The sequence below is a fragment of the Lygodium microphyllum genome, chromosome 23, assembly GCF_053477565.2.
Source record: "Lygodium microphyllum isolate KBCC chromosome 23, Lygodium_microphyllum_v1.1.10, whole genome shotgun sequence".
NCBI classification, from domain to species: Eukaryota; Viridiplantae; Streptophyta; class Polypodiopsida; order Schizaeales; family Lygodiaceae; genus Lygodium; species Lygodium microphyllum.
The window spans coordinates 57,521,980-57,540,417 of NC_141157.1; the positions used below are offsets into that span (position 1 = coordinate 57,521,980).

At 41.8% G+C, this 18,438-nt stretch overlaps 1 protein-coding gene and 1 pseudogene across 1 annotated transcript in view; one reads left to right on the forward strand and one right to left on the reverse strand.

Moving 5' to 3' along the window:
- The window catches only part of LOC148016213 (uncharacterized), a 117,245-nt gene that overhangs the window by 25,750 nt on the left and 73,057 nt on the right, over window positions 1-18,438 (reverse strand). The window lies entirely within an intron of this gene.
- On the forward strand, window positions 6,881-13,764 carry LOC148016215 (uncharacterized; annotated as a pseudogene).

Here is an 18,438-nt window from a genome sequence, read left to right on the forward strand (position 1 = left end):
TGCTCCAACAATCGTGCACAAGTGTGACGTTCAGTAGGTAGAGTCAGAGGTGCAACGGGCAATGTGTCGCACTAGGCATCACACTGACGAACATCAGCAAGTGTGACCTGCAAGTCACGCAACGACTAGGCGTGCAGATGACTCAGCGAGAAGTAGTCGGAGTCACAATCGACAGGCGACCAAGCCAGTGACCAGCACCCAGCACAGGAGCGACAAAGTGGGCAGGCGGACCAGGTACGCATGTTGACGAGACTCCAGGCGCTAGCAAGCGTGATAGCTGTCATGCGACAGGATAGGGTCAACGGACCCTCCCTCCTTGTCATTTTTCTTTAAGGAATCAAAAATTCCTTTAATTTTAAAGTTACCCCTTCTTCTTACCAAGGATTCACGCGTGAAAGCACAATTGTCAATTCTGTGCAAAATCAAGCCAGAATTTTAGGGCTTTTCCCAGATTTGACCTCGTCTATACCTGGCAGAGATATTCAAGTCAGAAATTGCAAACATTTCGTATGGTGATCTCAGTTAATTTGGGGATTTTACCAAATTTGTCAGAATTTTGCTCTTTTGAGTAAAATTTCTTGACATTGAATCCTAGAAAATTTGGACTTTTCATGTATTGATAAAACTTTGATCAGCAGGGTCAGATTGACTGGCATCATGCAATTTTGGACTTGAAATTTTGGGAATTTGCGCAGAATTTGATAAGTTTCTGCATTTTTTGCCCGTGTGGTGGTTGGTTCTTGTACAAACAACAGAGATTTATTTCTAGATTGAGAAAGAACTGCAGTGTATTTTGCTGGTTCAACTTGTGCTTCTACAGTTTAGAGCATTTACTCTTGTCTTGGTGATAAAATGGCTACAACTTCTTCCAGTTCAAACATCAAGAGTTTGATGGAGATAAAACGGTTTGATGGTCATGGCTTTGACCTTAGGAAAGACCGTATGCAAGGCATCTTGTTCCTAAAGGATTGTGAGCATGTTTTGCAGAAAGATAAACTCGCACTAATGTTTGATGCAGATTGGGCCAGAGTAAATAAAAAGTTTGTGGCTTACATAAAGATGGGTGTCACTGATGACATCTTGACAAACATTAAGGGTTTAGATACAGGTTATGCAATATGGGAAAAACTAAAAACTACCTATGAGATCACCACATATGTTAATCACGTGCATTTAATGCGCAAGTTGGTGAATGTGCGACTGGATGAGTTGAGAGAGATCAAAGTCCAAATTTGCATCAAAGTCAAGCAGTGTCATCTTTGAATGTGCGAATGTTCAAAGATGCAAATTTGGACTTTGATGATAAGTTGAGCGAGATCTTTTTTGTCATGACACTGCTTGACTCTTGGGAGACCTTGGTAGTTTCACTCAACAATAACCCTAATCTCTCATATGATGGGGTGAGGGGTTCTATCGTGAATGAAGAAATTAGATGTATGTCTAGTGGGGAGAATATAGCAACTCAGCTTATAATGTAAGAGGCAGGGCTGAAAAGAAAAATGCAAATGCAGGGCAGAGAAACAGGAGCAAGAGCAAAGGAAAGGAAAAAAGTGGCATTACTTGCTATCACTATGGTCGAAAGGGCCACAAGAAACCTGATTGCAGGTATTACAAGAAAAAACAAGAAAGAAAGAAGAATGCAGGAGACAAAAAGAATGAGGATAAGACAGATGCATCTGAGGCAACCAAAGGCAAAGAAAATGCCAATGTAGCCTCTAGTGTGGTCATAGAGGAACTTTCAGATACAAAGGCTAATGTATTATGTGCAGTTGATTATGATGCCCTTGTATGTCAAATGCAAGATATGCAGATTACCAAGGCTGATATGATTGATGCACTTTTATCAGTTGATGATGGTGTCACTCAGACTTGGATTGTAGACCCTAGTGCCTCTTTCCATGTAGCTCCTTGTTTGGAGTGTTTTGCTATATTCAATGCACGCACTTATAGAAATGTGTATCTTGGAAATAACCATGCTTGCAACATTGATGGGATTGGCACTATACACTTGTCTTTAGACAATGGTCAAGAGCTTGTATTGAAAGAAGTCAAATATGTGCCTGGCATTAAAAAGAGTTTACTATCTATTGGGCAGCTTGACTTGCATGGCTACACCACACTGTTTGGTGGTGATTTGTGGAAAGTAAAAAAGGGTTCCATACTGATTGCAAAAGGAACCAAGAAGGGCACTTTGTACTGTTTGCACTGTAAAGCCTTGAATGGCAAGTTTCTTGCAGTTGCTGAAATTTGCAGCCACTTGGAGTTATGGCATAAGAGATTGGACCATATGAGCCAAAAAGGACTTGATCTCCTTACCTCTCTGAAGAGGGTTGATGGATAAGGCTCTAAACTTGACTTTTGTAATGAGTGTTAGTTTGGAAAGCAAATAAATTTTCTTTTTACTCTGGTGTCTCTCGTAAGTCCAATATCTTGGACTTAGTGCATTCTGATGTATGTAGTATGCCCATGAAATCATTGGGTGGTGGTGTATATTTTGTCTCCTTTATTGATGACTATTTCAAGAAAATTTAGGTCTACTTGCTCAAAAAGAAAAGTGAAGTGTTTGTTGTTTTCAAAACTTTTCACTCTCCATCTTATATGACCAAACACTATAGTTGTCCTTGGTCAATTTATCTTCAACAATCTAAGTAATTTGAGCTGTGTTTGACATTTTGATAGCTACAATTTCAAAAAAACCAGTAGTATATGCTGCCCCAATCAAGCATTCATCAACATGAACCACCATTGCCTCAAATGGTCAACTCGAGACAAAAAATGCACCACAATAGCCCAAAATTTTATGTGAATTCCCTTCCAAGAGAATGGATGCTATAAATATACTCAAATGCTATCATATACGTTCATTCATGATGCCCATACATCATACATTAGCTGTCCAGTAAGAAACATTCAAAACGAAGCTCAAACAGTGCTCATATGACCCAAAAAGCATCAAAATACGAGCTTAAAATTGACCAATTTTCTTATTGCTTTTCTAAAGTTTTTTTGTGCCAAGAATGAAGTCCCTATCAAGTTGAAGCTACTATTTTTTGCGTCTTGTACTCCTGATGGTTGTTCCCATGCTTTTAGATTTCTTTCAGGCCAATTCTCTTATAGGGCACCTTTCCTTTTTTCTACCTTGTGCTTTTTCTCTTGATGCCTCATTTTTCGCTTCCTTCGCTTTGCAATAAATATTACCCCCCTCCTAGTTAAATGCCAATCCCATGACATTGTTGGCTGGTGAGTCGAACGGTGTTGTTGGGGTAGCCAGGTGGCTTTTTGAGTTTGTATATGAGCCTTGTTGGAAGGTATGTTGGAGGGATTTATGGTTTTGGAAGGCCCTTGAGTTGGATATGAGCCTTGGTGTTGAAGGGATTTATGGTTCTGAAAGGCCCTTGAGTTGGATATGAGCCCTAGTATTGGAGGGATTTGTGATTCTCAAAATCCTTTTTTGAGTTTGCAGACTAGCCCTGGTGGAAGTGTGTTGGAGGGATTTATGCCTTCAAAATTGAAGGTAAAGTTGGATGAATCCCTACATGGAGAGAGGCAGATGTACGGATCCATCTTTGAAATTGAAGATAAAGTTAGACAGATCCATTGTTTGGCCCTCCGTGGTGGCTGCCTTCTCCTACGCTATTCCAAATAAGCTTCTTCATTCACTTTTTGACTAGGGCTGTTACATCTGCCCCTTGCTTTGTTGTTTTGTGACCACTCAAACAGATATAAAGCTGAAATGCTTGAGAACTAATAATGGGGGTGAGTTCACATCGACTGAATTTAAGTCCTTTTATGACTTGCATGGTATTAATAGGGAGCCCCTTACAGCCCTTCTTTAAATGGGATGACTAAAAGATATAACAAGACTTTATGTGAAACAGTGCAGTGCATGCTGTCCACTACTAATTTCCCTCATGAATTTTGGGGAGAGGCACTCAAAACCGCGGTTCACATTTGCAACCGCTCTCCAAACAAGTCCTTAAATAATGGCATCCCTGAGGAGGTTTGATCCAAAATCCACCAAAGTCATTTTCACAAGCTATGGTGATGAGGGTGAATTTGGCTACAGAGTGTGGTTATCTCAATCCAAGAAAATTATTCGCAGCCCTAATGTTGTGTTTAATGAGGCAAAATTGTTGAAAGGTACTTTAGCCTCTAATGAAGATATGAAAAAGGTGAAATTTCAAAGTTTGCAGCCACCTATTACTTCAGAAAATGAGCCTCATGGTGCTGTACCACAAGCTGAAACTGATGATCAGCCGGTTATTTTTGAGCCAGATGATGATGGACAGCATATAGGAGCATAAGGAGGTCACAGACAACAAGATAGGCTTGCTGATTATGAAAATGCAAGTGTAACCAGCCTTCCTTCCGTGGATGGGTGATAAATCCCTGATTACAACTTAGTTACAACACCAAACAAATAATGCAAATCTGAAAACAACAAATTTGCCTACTAATCTTGGACAATGCACACCCAATTGGCCCCAAAATTGGCACCTCTTTCGATATTTCTTTAGCTTTATTGAAGAAAAAGTTGATTTACAATGGGATTCTTCCGATCCCCTTCGCAATCCAAACTCCCCTTGCTGTCCAAAGTGACTAGCAAGTCTTCAATCTTATTTGCCCCTTGATTCGGGAAATCAATTGACCTTCACTCGCTTTGATGGAGATGGAAAAATGCCCCAAATTCAATTATTTGCTGGCCCCTCCACTTAAATAGGCTAAAAACAGCTTCAGCCCTATTGAATCCAAGTCTTGGAGCTTCCAAATTCTGGTATGCTTCCCCAAGATGCTGCTAAACCCTAATTTCTGCTGTAGATTAGGGTTTACAACAAAGAAATCTGAAATTTCTCAGCTTCCAAGGGTCCAAATGCTAAGATCTTCGGAGCAAGGCTATGAAATGGCTGGGAGATGAGAGGGGAAGCTGTAGAGAGAGAAAATTCAGAGTTTTGTCACGAAGAATGACTGAAAATCAGTCAAATGCAGCTGATACCCTGCCACAACAGCTTGTAGATACAAAGAACTGAAGAAAATCACTCATTTACCACTGCTGCTCTCATAGTTGCCTCCGTACATGGTATGAAACGGTCCATACGGTACGATCCCTACGGTACCGTACGGTACGATTTCGTACGATTTCCTACAATAAAATTGATCTATTTCGGCCACCTGGCCTGCGTGTGCTCTTTCCGCATAAATTCTTACGCCCCCACATCCCACGTTTCCTGCGCTTTTCCTGCAAGCTGCAATGTGCACTTTGCACTTTTTGGGGGGGTGGGAAGCCTTGGATACCTCACCCCATGCTCCTTTTCCAAATTCCAGCCATCATCCATGCAAAACTTAATGCTCCTCTTTGGATTCCTTCCAGGTTCCAGCTTGCAGGCCTCTCTTTAGAGTCTAGACTTTGGATTCCTTCTCTCTTTAGACTTCGACTGTTTGAACTTTGAACTTTGACCCTTCTCTTATCTACAAAAGATGCTCCTCTCCTCCATGCTTCCACACCAATTCAGCAAGCACTTACAAGTTACCATTCTCATCTTCCTCTTTCCCGCACCCTATTGAAGCATTTGTCATTCTCAAAGAGTCAAATCTCATATCCCATCCCCTCTATCCCGTACCCTTTCAAAGCATTTGCCATTCTCATCTCCCATTCCCTCTCTCTCACTCTTGCTCTTTCAACTTTACCCCACAACTTTATCCCAACCCTCAGGCCTCTCGAGTCTCCCTTTCAACTTTCAAGACTCAAGTTTCAACTTTCAAGAGTCGAGAGTCGAGAGTCGAGACTCAAGCATCTCTCTCTCTCTCTCTCTCTCTCTCTCTCTCTCTCTCTCTCTCTCTCTCTCTCTCAGACCTCTTTATTCGTCATCAGCACCATGACTCGTGAGAAGCACAAGGCCTTCAATTTGCATGCGATCCATTTGGAGAGGGACACAAAGAAGTCCAACCCCCACCATTGGACATGCAAGTATTGCGGGAAGCGCTATACAAGTGGTGCAACTCGGCTTCTCCAACATCTTTCCAAGACGAGGGGGCAAGTTGCTCCATGCAAGGAGATCCCTCCAAACATTGCAGAGGAGATTCCCGCCAAGATAAGAGAGGGATCCACAAGAGGAGGAGGAAGTGGCTTATTGACACTAACTCCTATGCCTACTAACGAGGAAGCATCCAATATGGGTGTATCTTCAACCGATACAGGAGAGGCCTCTACCATTGGTGGTGGGGGACTCCACATCCGCATCCGGCTCCAGTAAAAGACAAAAAGTGGAGGCTCATGCGGTGCCACAGAGACAATCGTCTCTCTCTCAAGCACCCGATCATGTGCGTGGATCGGTTGCCTTTCTTAGAGAAAGGCAACGACTTGCGGACATTGAAATTGCACGCACGGTGATTGAGTGCAATCTTGCATTCAATGTCTTAAAGCAAGAGCAATGAAAGAAGATGGTAAAAGCCATTCCCAATGTGGGTCCATGTGAAGGATGAACCAGTGTCACATACAACGACATGAGGACGAGAAAGATTGATGAAGAGAAGGAGAGGATTGATAGAGTGCTTCATCCTATTCAAGCCGCATGGATAAAATATGGTTGCTCCATTCTCACTAACGGATGGAGTGATCATAAGAAACAAGGCACCATCAACATACTCATCTCATGTCCACTCGACACTTACTTTTTGTGGGCCGTAGATACCGGCAAGAGGGGAAGAAAAACAACAGGCGCATTCATCTACCACCACATTCGATAAGCTATCATTGAGGTATACATTGCAATTTGCGTTTTAAATTTGTTTCACTTTCTTTCATAATGATAAATCATAATATCATGATTCATAATTGAAATTTGATTTATACATAACTTGTAATTTGTAAATTGTGGTTGTAGGTGGGCCCCTCAAATGTAGTGCAAGTTGTTACCGACAATGCATCGAATTGTCGGTGCATGGGCCATTTGCTTGAGGCCGAGTTCCCTACCATTGTGTGGACTCCATGTGCAAGTCATTGTTTGGACTTGCTCATGGAGGACATTGGGAAGCTCAAATGGGTGAAGAGGGTGGTCCGCAAAGCTACATCAATTGTCACATTCTTCACGGTAAAGGTAAACGTGCTTGCAATGTATTGTGAGCATAGCACAATTGAGTTGAAAAAGCCTTCTTCAACTCGGTTTGCTTACATGTGGTTATTGCTGGAGCGCCTTTATGAGGTGCGGTCCGCCTTGCGCCAGATAGTGGTGTCCACTCTATGGAATGAGTGGGATAAGCATGAGACAGGGGAGGCCAAAGCCATGCAACGCTTGTGCCTTAATGAGCAGTTTTGGCAAAAAGTCCGTGCCGTTGTCATTGTCGTGACTCCCTTTTATAGGGTGTTACGTATAAGTGATTGCGAGGGGTCCACCATGGGCCTTCTCGTTCACTTCTTTAGAGCGGCATTGGCGGAGGCACGTGCTTGTACAGTGATCACAAAGACACAGCGTGCACATGTTTTAGAGATAGCAGAGAGGAGATAGGCGTGGATGCATAAGTCCATCCATGGTTTTGCCGCATTGGTACATCCAGCCTTCAAGTCACCGGCGGTCATGGATGATAGAGAGTTCCGTTCAAACCAGCTTGCTTATTTGACTCGTGTGGTCCCTGTTGATGACCACAATGCAATGCTAGAGGAGCTAGGATGCTATGCAGATCAGAGAGGGCATGTGGCTTTTGCTTCTCCCACTTGTTGGAGGAGAGAGTCACTTGTGAAGCCTTTATTTTGGTGGCAAAACTTTGGATATGCACTAGAGACCCTTCAGCCCTTAGCCAAGAGGGTCCTTGCCTAGGATTGCTCTTCGGGTGCATGTGAGAGAAACCGGAGTGCCTATTCTCTCATTTGCAATCGGCTTAGCACACGACAGTTAGAGCAGCTAGTCTATTGCCGCACTAACTTATGCATGATGAGGGCTATGATGAGCATGGGTAGTCCAAAGCAGGTAAAGTTTAAACACTTTACCATAACATTTAAAATTTGTTGTTTTAACTTTTAAACTTTGAACTTTGAAGTTTAAACTTTATACTTTACAATTTAGACTTTAGCATTTAGTATTTACAATGAATCATGATCAATCTTATGTGCATCACTACATTGATGATTGTGTAGGTGAATGTTAATGCATTGAAGTTGACGGGCGACACTCTTCCGAGTGTACATAAGGAGGTGGACGAGGAGGAGGAGATGATTTTTACAAAGCTCTATAGAGAGCTTACAGCAGCAGATACTCGTAACACTCGCAATCAGCGTGCTCGTGGGCGAGGAGTTCGAGTAGGTGGTAGCAGGGGCATGGTCATTCGACACCCTCCATCATCGAGGAGGGCTGGTTCGAGTGGCTTGCAGACATATGTAAGGCGGGGCTCTAGTAGCCCACATCTTGTGCCTCATGATGACATCCCTCCCTTGCCTACACAGCCGCCACCTAGGGAGCCATCATTTGATGATGATGGTAACCTCATCAGTGAGGATAAGTATGAGTCTGTCTCATCATCGGATGTCGAGGAGTCATCTTCAGACTCTCTTGATGAGCACTCAAATGGTTCTGATGATGATAGTGATACCTCGTCATAGATTCATCATTCATATGGCATGTCACATAGGTCTCTTTTTTTTTGTATCAGATATACTAGACTGTAGTTGTATCGCATGTTTTGCGTAGCCCATGCGACCACGATGGTCACCCTCATGTATTCATCTTATTCTGTAATGAAATGGCTATTTCCACTTTAAACATGTATTTTATGATCTATCATTTAATGATTTATGCTTTTTGTTATTTAAAAAATCATCTTAATTTTTTTCGTACTAATATGGTACCGTACTTTATAAAATCATAAGGTACCAATTAGTACCGTATTTTATCGTACCATACCGTATCGTACCTTTCATACCTGACAACTATGGCTGCCCTGTCTCAACAGTCCCTATAGATGCTGTCTCTTGCTGTTGATTGGTCTTCTCCTACCCTTGGCAGCCTCAAGAGGTCCTCCAATGGCTGCAAATTAGACCAGTAGCCTCTTCTCCCTCTTTCTTATAGGCTGAATTTATAAAAATGCCTCTCTCCAACCTATAAAGACGTTTTTTAGTCTTGCATGGGCATTTTTGACAAGTGGCAGCCTTCCCAAATGGTTTTCTCAACATTTTCTATAATAAATATTAATTTTCAGCCTTTAAATACTGAAAATTAATCTAATAATTATTTTGATGCCCTGAAAAATAATTTGACTGGCCAATAATCAAATTGGCTAGACAACTTCCATTCCCGAGTGTCTCTGCGCCATCTTTGATCATCAGATTGGCGTTAGATACCATTAAACGCCACTTCTCTAGTATCACTAACTGATACTTATGGCCAAATGGATGATCTAGGCCAACAACTGGCACCAGATACTACCAAGTATCTGTGCGGCATAACTTATAGCAACTTTTGCCTTTAGCATCCCGTGATTTCTTCGAGTCTCGTGCTCATAAATTTACTTTAACCCCAATTGCACCTCACATGTGCAACATTTACTTAATCGTGTGATTAAAACTTAATCCACATGTTAAGTGAGGTTTCAAAAATACATGTCCTCATCACAACAGGTGCTAGTAATGAAAATGAAGATACTATACACCATGAACAGCGTGCTGAAAATGGCTTACAGCACCCAATAAATGATGAAAATAATATACCTCCAGATGTAGACCCAATTCCTGAAAATGTTAATCGTCGGGTACGCAGGTCTACATACGTAAGAAGGCAACCACATAGGTTTGACCCCTCCTTGCATTATGTGATGCTTACAAAAGAGGATGAGCCTCTTACATACAAATAGGCCAAGTCATGTGAATTCAGCACAATAAGTGGGAGCTTGCTATGCAAAAAGAGATTGAATCTCTATATGCAAATGATACTTGGGATCTTATGTCATTGCCCAAGGGAAGAAAGCCACTTTCAAACAAATGGGTGTACAAAGTAAAGACAGTTGATGGGAAACCCAAGTACAATGCAAGGCTAGTCGTCAAAGGATATGCACAAAAGAAAGGGATTGACTTCCAAGATGTCTTTTCACCTATTGTGAAGATTACCACTCTACGTGTGCTTTTTGCTCTCACTGCTATTTTAGATTTAGAGCTGTATCAAATGGATGTAAAAACAGCTCTCTTGCATGGTGACATTGATGAGGAAATCTATATGGAATAGCCCGAGGGCTTTGTAGTTCCTGGAAAAGAGCAGATGGTGTGTAAACTAAAACGCAGCCTGTATGGGCTGAAGCAAGCACCACGGCAATGGTACAAAAAGTTTGACACTTTTATGCTATCTCATGAGTTTACACGCAACCATGTAGATCATTGCTTGTACATGAAAAATGATACAGATGGCAACCCATCATACTTGTTTTGTATGTGGATGATATGTTGCTAGCTGGGAAAAGAAAGACTAGCTTGGATGCTCTCAAAAATTAGCTAAAATCAGCCTTCTCCATGAAAGATTTGGGGAATGCATAGCATATTTTGGGCATGAGGATTCGTAGAGATAGAATGAAGAAATTGTTGTTTTTATCTCAAGAAAAGTACATTGAAAAGGTACTAGACACATATAACATGGCTAAAGCTAAGCCTTTTGGGATACCCTTACCTCCTTATCTCAAGCTTAGCAAAGCCAACAGCCCAAAAGATGACATGGAAGCAAACACTATGAAAGGAGTTCCTTATGTATCAGCTTGTGGCTCTCTTATGTATGCTATGGTTGCTACTCGTCCAAACATTGCTCATGCAGTGGGAGTTGTTAGCAGATTTATATCAAATCATGGCAAAACACATTGGGAGGCTGTCAAGTGTATTCTTGTGTACCTTAAGGGTACACAAAGAAAGTGTATTTGCTACGAGCAGGGTACACTTAGTTTGCAAGGTTATTGTGATACAGACATGGCAGGTGACTTGGACACTCATAGGTCCACCAGGGATTCATGGTTGGATTTAATTGAGTTTTCCTATAATAACTCCACTCATACTAGCATTGGAGTTTTACCCTTTGAGGCTGTATGTCTTCACAGTTGCTGGTGGAGCTGTTTCTTGGTGTTCTAGGTTGCAGAACATCATTGCACTAAGTACCACTGAAGCTGAATACATATCAGCTCTACTGAAGCTTCTAAGGAAGCTATATGGTTGAGCAGACTTGCAAAGGATCTCGGCATGTCTATGGGTACTACAGTTTTGGGATGTGATAGCTAGAGTGTTGTGTATCTGGCTAAGAATGCCATGTATCATTTACGCATAAAGCATATAGATGTGTGATATCACTTCATTAGACAGATTGTTTTGAAAGCCATTGATATCACAAAGGAAAAGAAAACCGATGCATTTTTCCCAAAACACATCCCTCACAAATGTGCTCAGGATGTCTCTCCAAGAAAGGCAAGCCTTCCAACATTTGAGTACGCTCCATAAGCATCAAAGTGTCATAATTCACATGCCCCATACGAGCATATGCCATAACTCTGCCTGTGACATAGGAGTAAGAGTAGATACCAAATAAACTGACCGATCAATCGAGTGAGCATCTAACTCATAAAGTTCATGACATAATATGCCAGAATTCCTTATTCCTCACCATGCATTTATCATCATTAAAAGTGACTTGCATTCCACATTTTGCTAAAGAAGAAATGAACAGCAAATTCTTCTTTATCCCTGGCACATATAAAGCATCATGCAAACAAAGAGTAGAGTTATCAATGGCTTTCAAAACAATCTCTCCAACAGCTCTAACAGGATAAGATGCATTGTTGGCACATTGCACTAATTTGCCAACAGGAGTTGCAACAACAGAAGTAAACAAACCCCTGCAAAATGTAATGTGCTTCGAAGCACCACTATCCAAAAACCAAGTGTTAGCATCCTCTATAGAGCTGAATGCTCTATTTGCCCAAGAAGAATCATAACTGCAGTATAAAACAGTAGTCATGTTCAATGACGAAAGACACGAAATTTGTAGTAGTAGTAGTAGCAGTAGAAGGTGCATCTGAAAATGACATCCTAGACTCCTTTTTCTCTTTGGCAATGCGTTTCTTGCATTCTGTGATATAATGACCTGGCTTTTTACAATAATGGCACTTGCCCTTCTTGGCTTGTGTGCCCCTACTTGTTCTATGAAGTTTCAGACCTTCCAGAACTCTACGGAGAATTCTTGGACTGATTGCACTTCCCCTTCTATTTTGCAATAAAAGTTTGTTCAAAAGCTATGGCATCCACTCCATTGCTCTTCCTTCTTTGTTCTTCCTACAGCACTAAGCTAACCAACTAAAAAAAAGTAAGTGGTTGCATAGAAACCCGCATTGTAAGATTCAATGCCGTATGAAAGGCCAAATAAGAAGGTGGCAAAGAGTTCAAAGTTGTAGAAATCATCTAAGCATCACAATAATACTCATCTACATTTATCAAGAGCTTGCGCAAGTCTTGAATTTTATTAAGGTGATCTTGCATGGCATCACCTTCTTCCATCTTCACATTTTCAAGCTCCTTCAAAAAAAAAAAAATACGAGTATCATTTTTCCCAACAAGCATATGCTCAAGTGTAAGCCATGCTACTTGTGAAGTAACAATAGAACGGATATACGGGATTATCGATCGCTGAATTGCCAGCACAATAAGTGACAATGCTTGGGCATCCCTAGTGTCCTAAGCCTTCTATGGAGCTGTTCTTTGGGGTAGTCACTAAGCGGCAACTTATCCAGGCCTTGCTCCTTGTTGAGAGGTTGCCGCTGCACCCTCTTCCCTTTGGCCACGACCTCCTTGTGTGGAGGAGTTGCAGAAGCCAAATCACCAGGATGTACTTCTTCCCCATTGACATAATCCCAAAGATTTTTTGCAACAAGCACATTCTTGCCATCCAATCTATCCTCTTTTGATACATAAGTGAAGACGTCACTTTGTCCTTGAGCTGCCATGGTAGATGTCACTCAATCAAATGCACAAGAGCAATAACAAAAGCTGGCTGACCTGGAAATCTTTAAATTTCCAGAAATTGCAGCAAATGCCAAGCTATAGTCAACTAAATCGTGTCACACTTGACCACTATTGCCTCAATGTGCTGAAATTTTTCAGATTTCAACAAGCAACACACTGCCCAATGCAATAAGAGTGCTCAACAGCACTAAAAACACAAAAGCCCCAAATTTTGACCGTCCAATGTACATAATTTCAGTCAATTTCAGACTGAAACCACAATAGATGTACCAATATCTGCCAAAGATACAAAAGCCCTAAATATGCTAACCCAAATGCCTACAAATTTCCACAATTTGTGTACTGAAGCACTTGTTGAAGCAAAAATTGACCTGTCCTTACAAAAGCCCTTTGCTTTGGCTCTGAAATTCTGAATAAAATAATGAAATATACCTGTGGCAACTGCTGGCGTGGCAGTCTGGGATTGTTCTGCAGATTAGGGTTTCTAACAGTTACTGCATTGCTGAAAACGTGCTGATGTGGCAGTCGGCTTCAGGCTGAGGAAGCTGCGCAAGAACTAGAGTGACAAGAGCAGGGCTGAGCTGGCGCAGAGCTGAGGGCACAGCTGGTGGCGTCAAAAACAGGGCAGCGATGTTGATGTGGCACAAGGCAGGTAATGAACTGAGCAGACAGAAGCTGACAGGAATGATGGCTATTTCTTTGCTGACAGGAATGTGCAAGCTGAAGCTGGTGGCAGATTCACAGGTCACGAGACAGGTGACAGGAATGCTTTGATACCATTTGTTGAAGTATAGCTTCAGAGTGAACACGATAGTAGAGAGAGAGTGTGTGTGTGCGCGGTCACACCTCAACACTTGATAGATTGAAAAGTAAGACACCAAGTACAAAGTACAACCCTTATGCTTTAGGGTTGTGTAAGTGACTTAAAGTACATTCACACACAGATGTGTTTAATGTGCGGTAAGTAACCAATATGTGTAACATAAATAGACAAATGAAAAATAATGTGACTGGGGGAAAAAGCCTCTCTTATGGAGAGTAAAAAGTGCCCTAGTTTCCTACGTGCAGATCACTGACACTCCTATGTGAGCATAGGCGTGAGTAAAACCCAACATGATTGAAACTTGGACATGATGAGAGCAATATGCACACAATCTTGCAAAAAGAAGTCAAGGCTAGCAATAGGAAACATCCACTAAATGAAGCGAAAAGAGGTCTAAAGGTGTGGGTGCACCAAGAGTAAGGAGATGGGTATCAAGGGGGAGAGAGTGGAGGAGTGTCACATAAGAGCTATGTGATAATTATTAAAGTGAAGTTGATAGGGTAAACACCTTAAAGAACTGCAACCATCTATATATGATAGAATATACACATATGGGGTTCAAATGGGCACAACTAATAGTACACTTAAGTTATACATATGAGACTTAGGGCTAAGGCCAATCAACATACGGAGCTCAAGCCAATTAACGCATGTGAGCAGGGGCTAGAGCCAAGTAAGTGGGTGATGTGGTACACATGCAGAAATTTACTAACATTTAAGGTGCTCAATCACAAAAGTAAAACATACGAAGACTGGGAGGATCTCTCACACAATTTTCTTTACTTTCTTCACTTCAATTTTTCCGCTAAACCGTAATTATTCATCAACCAACAACCAAAAGCCCTTGGTCTATCATTGGTATCAGAGCCAAAAGTGAATTGGGATTTTAAAAAAGTGGTTTTATTTTTGCCCACAACTGCAGTTGATAGAAAAACAACTGCAGAAAACTCAACACGGGCAGATAGAAAAACAATTACAAAACACTCAACACAAAAGCTGCAAAAAAGTCAACGACTGCAGTCTGCAACAGCCACCTAAAATAACAGTCACAACAGCATAAACTGCTGTAAACAGCAACGATTGAGCAGGAACAGCCATGTGGCAGGTTTGGTAGTTACCACAATTGCATCAGCAATCTCTTTGTGTCAATAGATTTATGATATGTTCAATGCACAAAGCGCACAAAAGGTATTACAGCCCAAAGTAATTTTGCTAGACACTTAACTATACACTATCTTTGTGGATAAAACCTAAATGGCTAAACCTAATTTATTGGGCTATCAATCTAATTTGCAAGAATAGAGGGGTGATGAGATTGAAGGTGCACATGATTGTACGATGTAACAATGAAGTATCAAGAGTCAAGGTTGCATCAAGAATGAGAGTTTTCAATAACATGTAGCTTACACATAAAGATTACATAATTAGAAAGAGGATTCCAAAAAAAATCATCTAACTACAAAATGAACATGTTCTCAAATGCCAATGTGGCATGCTGACATGGCAACACGTGGATCAGATTTAGTGGATTTGGAAACCAACTCTTTAATTTAAATATTTATTTTCCATCCTCCTGCCATGGGGAGAGGGGGGTTGGATCCAAGTCTTCTCCGTATCTAACCTCAATATGTCTACTCTGATCACATGGTTCAACTCTGATCACCTTAGGTTGAGTGTAGGGCAATCCAAGCTATAGTCAAAGGGGGGTAGTCTGTCAATTTGCACCCCGTGCAAACTCATCCATGTACTCATCTGAGCATACCAACAATGTCTATCACCATTTGCTGCTAGCTGTCTAGAAGAGGCAGATAGGTAATCCAATTTTTAACCCCTTCACGAACTGAGAAGCTTTTGCTAGTTAGATTCTAAGTTTTCCAGCTTCTCCATGAGTGGTTACTAACTCTCCTTTTTTAACCTTGGAACGCGATTTAACCTTTCCTACAATGAATATGAGTATCATTGGAGATTAGCCAATCCATCCCTAGAAAACACTCGTAAGCTCCTAGATTCATAACTTTGAACCCCATGTTGGAAAGATTGCCTTCTAAGTTAAATTCCACTCTTCTAATCTGTTGAGTAGAAATTGCCTCTTTCCCATTTGCTAGTTCTACTAACAACTTAGATGCAAGTGTGGTGTTTATTCCTAGCCTTTTTGCACACTTCAGTGAGACAAATGAGTGGGTTCTTCCACAATCAATCAAAATCTTAAAGGTTTTACATGATAGGTTGCGAGGGTCCGGATTATCAAGACCTGGCAATTGGGGTCCTTCTCATAGAAACAGGAAACAACCGGAACGGCCCCCGGCACACCGAAACATTGTCCCTGGCGCGAATTTGTCGCAAATTGCATCCTTATACTATGAAATGTTCCCTATCCTATTTCGGACAGGGAATGCAGCGGGGAATTCCCTATCCGAAATGGGATAGGGGACACCAGGTGGCATGCCACTTACCTAGTCGGCTCTAGCTCCTATGCCTGGTTTCGCTCTACTGTCCTTGTTTCACTCCCATCTACTCATTTTATTCCAGCCCTCCAACCCATCCTATTGAGCTAAGAAATGCATTCCATGCTGATTAGCCACTTAAATAGCCCCAAAACAAGATTAATTTAATGAAAAACCTAAAACGGGAAGCAATTTAAGAGAGTTCAGTGAAACCCTAATTTGGGAGGGTTCATCATCATCTATAAATAGACAGGCTGCCCCCATTCACTCTTATTCCCATCTGTGCAGGTTTCTCACCCTTGAGTGCAAATTTCAGCCATCAATCCACACACACGTGGCTGTCTAGCCCCATCAACTGCTGCCACTCCATCTGTCACTGCTCCAATGCCTGGCATCCCCTACTACAGCTGTAGCCTTCTTTCACACCTTTCCAACCTACGTTTCATGTTCCAGGTCCTCCTAACACTTGCATTTGCAGCATCCTCTTCATCCTACACTCTGACTAGTGGTCACAGACTTGGGATCCATCTTCGGTTGACATCACTCTCTAACACACTGCTTTGCCCTTGGGCACATTGTATACTCTTACACTCATTTACAACATTCATTCACTTCAGAGTTGTGTTCTTTCTATCCCTTCTTTTGTTTGTGTTTGAGTTTTGAGTTTTGTGTTTAGGGTTTAAGTGTTGCTTTCTATGTCTATGTTTGTCTCATTGTGCTTCTCTCATGGTCGTACACTCTGTGTTTCCCTCAATGAAAGCCCTAGCGGTGCCTCCACACTCTTCTTTACATGGTATCAGAGTTGGTGCTCTTATAAAGAGTATCCTGCGAATGTTGTGGAGTGCTAGTCTTTGCACGAGGCACACAATACGACTCCTAACCGAACCACAATGTCATAGACACCTTCTTCTCGTGACTCCATGTTGTCTTATCAAGCTTCTCTATCACTAGAGGCCCTAAGGAGGCATTATGGACTCAGTGAGGAAGACAAGACTCCATATTCACCCTCACCATCACCTTCTATGTTTACACCCATGCCAAATATTCCAAATTTCATTAACCTCACAGAGGAGTTTGAGGAGTACCTATGCAACAAGTACAGACCAAAAGACATCTCTTCTTCTAGTTTTGCTACTTTTGAACTGGTTGGTGAGGTTGGCCACCTTTCTGATCATGGAGGCAATCTGACATTTGGAACGACTAGGGATCCATCTTCATCATTTTGGCCCCTATGTCAGGTTCGTACAACTCTTTTGAGTCATTCAAATCAAAACCTTCTCCTGTTTTGTCTTTTGGTGTGCAGGATCCGAATGGTCAAATGTATGTAAATCTTAATAGAGGGGGCTCAAGAAGCAAACATTCATCATCGGGTATACCTACATCTTTTGTTTCATTTGAGCAAGTCAATTACTCTTCTTCTCTCCTTACCATCCCACCCTCTTCTCTTGAAGCCATATCATGTTCATTTCAAAACCTTGACTTACATTCCACATATGCCTCTACCACACTAGGAGTTGAACCTTCTGTCTCCACTCCTAGCACCTTCTCATTCTCTATTCCATATTCACACTTCCCTACCACTTCACATCATGGTGTCTCGTTAGGGGGCACTCCACCTCTTAACACTATCACCTACCCTTTCTCACAAGCCATTCCACACTATGGGACTTCGTTATAGGGAATGCCACCCTCTAACATAGTTCCCTCTACCTTTCCTCATGTAGGTACTTCTTTTCCCACTAGGATGGCTATGATGGGCATCCCCCTCACTACCCCCAACTACACACCATGATCTCTCAAATACACGGACTTCCATCCTCTGCTTCTTATGGTGCATTATCACACTTTCCATGGGTTACTCCTACGCAGGGATTTCCATCCTCTGCTCCATGTGTTCCTATCCCTCCACCATGGGATCCTCATGCAGCGACAATGTCCATGCCTAGTCATCCTATACACACATTTGGATCCACTATGCACACTTCTCATATGCATGGTGGGCACTCTAGGATCCATTTCTAAGTGTACTACTTTCCCCCACAGTACCCAACCTATCCACCTTATCTGAGCGCTACCACTCCTATTGCCTCGGCCAAGAATGCCTTCACGAACAAGACTCGTTTCAATGGGTCGAATTTCACTACTTGGTCGAACTATATGCAACAAGTACTTGAGTCTTAGGGTCTTTGGGACCTCATCGT